General features: G+C 46.6%; 2 pseudogenes; both read left to right on the plus strand.

The window, feature by feature from the left end:
- The first annotated feature begins 265 nt into the window (after nucleotides 1-265).
- LOC146304138 (coxsackievirus and adenovirus receptor homolog pseudogene) lies at nucleotides 266-1,195 on the plus strand (annotated as a pseudogene).
- A 5,521-nt stretch (nucleotides 1,196-6,716) lies between these two features.
- On the plus strand, nucleotides 6,717-7,646 carry LOC146304139 (coxsackievirus and adenovirus receptor homolog pseudogene; annotated as a pseudogene).

Raw genomic sequence — 7,646 nt, forward strand, 5'->3', positions numbered from 1 at the left:
CAAAAGACACCTCTATTTATACCCTTGACCGCTGCTGGGAGTGACGCAATTGGCCGTCAACCAATAGTTGCAAAAATAGTTGCAAAATCAAAAAGGCGCCAAATTCAAAATTTGAGTCATTTTCCCAGGTTGTCTACATGGAATTCCACAATTTCAACAGTCAAACCGAAACATTCTATTGGCTCTTGAAATTACTGGTGGGTGTGACCTTTTCTGACCAAGGACTATATAAGGAGCAAGTCTGGCTGCAGAGACAGACGCTACCATGGACCGGCTTGCCTTCCTACTTTCCATCATGGTGCTAACAGCTAAAGGACTGGAGATCATCACCACCACCAACAAGATTTTGGAGAAGGCTGAGGGAGAGAATGTGAAGCTGAACTGCGAGTTCACCATTGCCCCGGAGGATGAAGGAAATTTGGAGATCGAATGGAGCGTGAAGTCCGTACGCCACCCAATGGAAACGGAAGAGGTGCTCCTGTATTCGGCCGGCCAGATCTACGACAGTCTCTATGAACCTCTAAAGGGCAGAGTCTACTTCCATGCAGTAGACCCTGCGAAAGGAGATGCTGGCATTCATCTTTCGCTGCTGACTCACAGAGACACCGGCATCTACAAGTGCCAGGTTAAGAAGACTCCAGGCATCCAAAGCATCAAGATGGTCCTCAGAGTGCTCAAACGGCCATCAAAGCCCAGTTGTTATTACACTGAAGGGTCCGGAGAGGTTGTCAAAACCAAAGTGCTACATTGTGGATCTCAGGAAGGTGCTGCACCTATCCAGTACCAATGGGAAAGAATACCACCCTGGAAACTGCCCACCTCGGCGGTGATGGATCAAATGGCAGGCACACTCACCATCCAAGATGCCAGTGAGAGCGATGCAGGAACTTACAAATGCACTGCCACTAATCGTGTTGGTGTGGAGGAGTGCTTCCTGGAACTGAACCTACCAGGTTCTCCATCGGCGGGAATGATTGCAGGAATCGTAGCAGGCACCGTGGCCGCCATCGGGATCATCACTGCCATCACATACTTCATTCTACGGCAGCGACGGGAGTCCTCCAATGAAGGAGAAACCTCCAATGAGATTGTGGAAGATGCAAGTCCCCCAACACGCCGCAAGATAAGTCTCCCAAACCGTGCCGCACAGAGAACACAAGAAACACTTGTGATGTCACCAAGAACCCCCATGTAAATACAATCACCAGGCAATCTGTAATCACAATTAAAGAATAGTGTGTGCGTGTGTGTGGAAAAAAATAAATAAAAATAAAATAAGAATAAAAAAAATAAATAAATAAGAATGAAAAATAGTCATCAGTCTCAGGCAACTGTCCTGGGCATGTATCTTTGGTACTTGCCCCATGGAGGTCGATTTCCTGGAACTTGAACTCCAGGAGACCCCGACCACCATTTGAACCTGTTCACCCACTCTTAAGCACCCCTCTCAGGCTTATTATCCAGATGTCCTGTCCTCCTGAAACTTCGTGCCCCTGGTACACCGTTGTAATTCCATAAAAGCAACCTCGTCTTCCAGGAATTCTTCTCTGCTTGTTTTCAAGTCTTTATTCATTCTTTAACTTTGCCCTCATTCAGGCAACTGTCCTGGGCGTGTCTCTTTGGTACTTGCCCCACGGAGGTCCCTTTTATGGAACTTCAACTCACCCACCCTTCACTCCTCACCTTGATACCCACAGTCAAGCAACCGTTCTGGGTATGTGTCTGAGATTTTTACGGCATGTAGGTCCATTTCCTGGAACTTGAACTTAGCGCCCGTTCACTGCTACACTTTGACCTCTGTCAGGCAACTGTCCTGGGGGTTGTGTCTTTGATACTTACCCGTGGAAGTCCATTTTCTGGAAGGTGAACTCGTCCACCTTTCACGCTTAACATTTGCACTCTGTCAAGCAACTGTCCTGGGGGTTGTGTCTTTGATACTTACCTCTGGACGTCCATTTCCTGGAAGGTGTATTCATCCACCTTTCACCCTTAACATTTGCCCTCTGTCAAGCAACTGTCCTGGGGGTTGTGTCTTTGATACTTACCCGTGGAAGTCCATTTCCTGGAAGGTGAACCCGTCCACCTTTCACCCTTAACATTTGCCCTCTGTCAAGCAACTGTCCTGGGGGTTGTGTCTTTGATACTTACCCGTGGAAGTCCATTTTCTGGAAGGTGAACTCGTCCACCTTTCACGCTTAACATTTGCCCTCTGTCAAGCAACTGTCCTGGGGGTTGTGTCTTTGATACTTACCTCTGGACGTCCATTTCCTGGAAGGTGTATTCATCCACCTTTCACCCTTAACATTTGCCCTCTGTCAAGCAACTGTCCTGGGGGTTGTGTCTTTGATACTTACCCGTGGAAGTCCATTTCCTGGAAGGTGAACTCGTCCACCTTTCACGCTTAACATTTGTCCTCTGTCAAGCAACTGTCCTGGGGGTTGTGTCTTTGATACTTACCTCTGGACGTCCATTTCCTGGAAGGTGTATTCATCCACCTTTCACCCTTAACATTTGCCCTCTGTCAAGCAACTGTCCTGGGGGTTGTGTCTTTGATACTTACCTCTGGACGTCCATTTCCTGGAAGGTGTATTCATCCACCTTTCACCCTTAACATTTGCCCTCTGTCAAGCAACTGTCCTGGGGGTTGTGTCTTTGATACTTACCCGTGGAAGTCCATTTTCTGGAAGGTGAACTCGTCCACCTTTCACGCTTAACATTTGCCCTCTGTCAAGCAACTGTCCTGGGGGTTGTGTCTTTGATACTTACCCGTGGAAGTCCATTTTCTGGAAGGTGAACTCGTCCACCTTTCACCCTTAACATTTGCCCTCTGTCAAGCAACTGTCCTGGGGGTTGTGTCTTTGATACTTACCCGTGGAAGTCCATTTTCTGGAAGGTGAACTCGTCCACCTTTCACGCTTAACATTTGCCCTCTGTCAAGCAACTGTCCTGGGGGTTGTGTCTTTGATACTTACCCGTTGAAGTCCATTTTCTGGAAGGTGAACTCGTCCACCTTTCACCCTTAACATTTGCCCTCTGTCAAGCAACTGTCCTGGGGGTTGTGTCTTTGATACTTACCCGTGGAAGTCCATTTTCTGGAAGGTGAACTCGTCCACCTTTCACGCTTAACATTTGCCCTCTGTCAAGCAACTGTCCTGGGGGTTGTGTCTTTGATACTTACCTCTGGACGTCCATTTCCTGGAAGGTGTATTCATCCACCTTTCACCCTTAACATTTGCCCTCTGTCAAGCAACTGTCCTGGGGGTTGTGTCTTTGATACTTACCCGTGGAAGTCCATTTTCTGGAAGGTGAACTCGTCCACCTTTCACGCTTAACATTTGCCCTCTGTCAAGCAACTGTCCTGGGGGTTGTGTCTTTGATACTTACCTCTGGACGTCCATTTCCTGGAAGGTGTATTCATCCACCTTTCACGCTTAACATTTGCCCTCTGTCAAGCAACTGTCCTGGGGGTTGTGTCTTTGATACTTACCTCTGGACGTCCATTTCCTGGAAGGTGTATACATCCACCTTTCACCCTTAACATTTGCCCTCTGTCAAGCAACTGTCCTGGGGGTTGTGTCTTTGATACTTACCCGTGGAAGTCCATTTCCTGGAAGGTGTATTCATCCACCTTTCACCCTTAACATTTGCCCTCTGTCAAGCAACTCTCCTGGGGGTTGTGTCTTTGATACTTACCCGTGGAAGTCCATTTTCTGGAAGGTGAACTCGTCCACCTTTCACGCTTAACCTTTGCCCTCTGTCAAGCAACTGTCCTGGGGGTTGTGTCTTTGATACTTACCCGCGGAAGTCCATTTTCTGGAAGGTGAACTCGTCCACCTTTCACCCTTAACATTTGCCCTCTGTCAAGCAACTGTCCTGGGTGTGTGTTTTTGATATTTACCCGCGAACGTCCATTTACTGGAAGGTGAACGCGTCCACCTTTCACCCTTAACATTTGCCCTCTGTCAAGCAACTGTCCTGGGTGTGTGTTTTTGATATTTACCCGTGGACGTCCATTTCCTGGAAGGTGAACGCGTCCACCTTTCACCCTTAACATTTGCCCTCTGTCAAGCAACTGTCCTGGGTGTGTGTTTTTGATATTTACCCGTGGACGTCCATTTCCTGGAAGGTGAACGCGTCCACCTTTCACCCTTAACATTTGCCCTCTGTCAATCAGCACTGTGGTGTAGATTTTTTTTTGGGGGTGATGTGACTTCCTCGGAAGTCTTATGACATATGATGTAAAAAAAACCTGGAAGATGACACCGAGTCTCTGCAACTACCAAATGACTTTTATTTTTTCATGTACATATCCAAGTACAACAAATAGAACACAGACAAATCAAAACATTAATCTTGTCTTATCATCATGCGAATTCGGTTTCGAACGTTTTCAACAGATAGTTTCATCCTTCTACATATCTGTAGGACTGCTGGGTTTCTTTTCAGGATGTCTTTGATTCTGCTCTTCGTGATGAGCTTTTTCTGGATTTCCTTTTGGAAGACAAGTCTGAGCATGGCAAGAAATTCAGGTGTAAAGTCGAGTGCTCTTCGTCGACCCTGAAGACATGAAAATGTAAGAAGGTTACTGCTTTTATATCTATTAAGACAGTTCTTATGCTATTTCCGTTCTCCCATTTCTACTTACATGAGTGTCGATTGTATCGGGAAGTGTTTTTTTTTTGTTTGAAGGTCTATTTTTCCTCCCTGCCTGAAGTCCATGTGTTTTTTTCTTCTTTTCCTTTGAAACTTTGGGTCCATTTCCCACATCCTTCTCAAACTGGTTGACTTTTTGGCCTTTTGACTGGTTGACCTTTTGGAGTTTGTCCTTCTGTTTCTTCTTCCTTTTCCCAGACTGGGGAGTTGTGGTGGTTTCACCAGCCTAAGGAAACAGTATGTTATATTTTTTGGAATTAAGAAGTTTTGTACTTCCCTATGTTACACTAACTAAAGCACTTCCAGGAATTCTACTCACCACGTTCAATTTCCGGGGTAGGAGGTCCCGTGTTAGGGATGAGAGACGTTGTTCCAGGATCTCTTCCTCGTATTCACTGTCAGTGAAGTCCAACTATACAACAACAACATACAAAATGTAAAATATGGATATGGATCATCACTTCCACAATATCGACATGGACTTTCTGGATATCACCCTGGTTCCTCCAATGTGCTTGCCATAACCAACTGGAAAGCATGCCCTCTAAGACTTAACACTTGGAACATATAGCAACCTGGCTCATTGCCTATGGTGGACAAGCCAACGCTTTTCCACAAAGGTGACGTAAACTTCCAAGAATTTACCTTGCGCTTCATTTTCCCCTGCTGCAGTCGCCTCTTGCTGCGCTGAGTCTCCGACGCCATCATTTTCAAAGTTCAAAGTCGTGCCCCACACTGTCTCCTTAATGGATATCATCTGCGTGAAACGCGTATTTATAAGGTATGGTTCCAATGACATCACCACGCAACAGCCAATCCCTTTAAACTCCATATCATCAAATTCCGGTTCGACAAATGGGGAAAGCGCACCCACCAAAGCAAAAATCCTCTATCTGGAGCCACGCCCTACTGTGAAGCACCTGACTCTTGGAACACAGCCATCGGCTCATTTGCCTATGTTGGATGACTGCATTTCCACAAATTCAACATCAACTTCCAGGAATCCACCCTGGTCTAAGTTCCACAATGGAAACATGCACTTCCAAATATTCTACTCCAGGGAACACTTTTTTGAGAATGCAATAAGTCCAATAAGACTCAGACAAGGATTTCTTGGGAATCAAACTTTAGTTTATTTAGATGACATTGAAATGATGAAGAATGAGCATGATGATCAAATACACCGCTGTGATCATGCACGCGATTGCGATGGTCAACAAAGCACAATCATTGGGACACTGGCAACTGCATCTGAAAGGGAAAAAAAAATATCCTCAATTTAAAAAATGTATCATTTAGCTTCAGGTTGAATTACATACATGAATGTATCTTTCCGGGAATTGCACGTCGTCTTTAAGGATTTTATGTAACTATCCTGGATGTAGACCTAGCCTTCTGAATGAATCTATTGTATCATAATATCTCTGTCTTTAAAATGGAATTATGCTTGCCTTCCTTCCCCAGTCGGTTGGGACTGGACTCTATTGTCCACTTCCATCGTGATCCATAGCGGAGGTTGCGCTGGCGCTGGCGCTGGCGCTGGTGCTGGCGCTCGCGCTCGCCCACGCGCTGGCGCTGGCGCTAGCGCGTCCACATATAGTTCCATTTCCACTGCAGAATGAAAGCCAAATAAACTCTATATTATGTGATATATAACGAGACAAGAACGTGCAAAGGGAACAATTCCAAAGATCATACCTGGCCGCTGACGACGTGGCATTTCCATAAATCGAGCCTTCCTCCGGATCTGTTTTCCAACTTGTAGGCAGGGCGGTTCAAATTCACTCTGATGCATTCCCAAAAGACACCTCTATTTATACCCTTGACCGCTGCTGGGAGTGACGCAATTGGCCGTCAACCAATAGTTGCAAAAATAGTTGCAAAATCAAAAAGGCGCCAAATTCAAAATTTGAGTCATTTTCCCAGGTTGTCTACATGGAATTCCACAATTTCAACAGTCAAACCGAAACATTCTATTGGCTCTTGAAATTACTGGTGGGTGTGACCTTTTCTGACCAAGGACTATATAAGGAGCAAGTCTGGCTGCAGAGACAGACGCTACCATGGACCGGCTTGCCTTCCTACTTTCCATCATGGTGCTAACAGCTAAAGGACTGGAGATCATCACCACCACCAACAAGATTTTGGAGAAGGCTGAGGGAGAGAATGTGAAGCTGAACTGCGAGTTCACCATTGCCCCGGAGGATGAAGGAAATTTGGAGATCGAATGGAGCGTGAAGTCCGTACGCCACCCAATGGAAACGGAAGAGGTGCTCCTGTATTCGGCCGGCCAGATCTACGACAGTCTCTATGAACCTCTAAAGGGCAGAGTCTACTTCCATGCAGTAGACCCTGCGAAAGGAGATGCTGGCATTCATCTTTCGCTGCTGACTCACAGAGACACCGGCATCTACAAGTGCCAGGTTAAGAAGACTCCAGGCATCCAAAGCATCAAGATGGTCCTCAGAGTGCTCAAACGGCCATCAAAGCCCAGTTGTTATTACACTGAAGGGTCCGGAGAGGTTGTCAAAACCAAAGTGCTACATTGTGGATCTCAGGAAGGTGCTGCACCTATCCAGTACCAATGGGAAAGAATACCACCCTGGAAACTGCCCACCTCGGCGGTGATGGATCAAATGGCAGGCACACTCACCATCCAAGATGCCAGTGAGAGCGATGCAGGAACTTACAAATGCACTGCCACTAATCGTGTTGGTGTGGAGGAGTGCTTCCTGGAACTGAACCTACCAGGTTCTCCATCGGCGGGAATGATTGCAGGAATCGTAGCAGGCACCGTGGCCGCCATCGGGATCATCACTGCCATCACATACTTCATTCTACGGCAGCGACGGGAGTCCTCCAATGAAGGAGAAACCTCCAATGAGATTGTGGAAGATGCAAGTCCCCCAACACGCCGCAAGATAAGTCTCCCAAACCGTGCCGCACAGAGAACACAAGAAACACTTGTGATGTCACCAAGAACCCCCATGTAA

Source organism: Lutjanus erythropterus, unplaced genomic scaffold (genome assembly GCF_056507025.1).
Source record: "Lutjanus erythropterus isolate fLutEry1 unplaced genomic scaffold, fLutEry1.hap2 Scaffold_168, whole genome shotgun sequence".
Lineage (NCBI taxonomy): Eukaryota > Metazoa > Chordata > Actinopteri > Lutjaniformes > Lutjanidae > Lutjanus > Lutjanus erythropterus.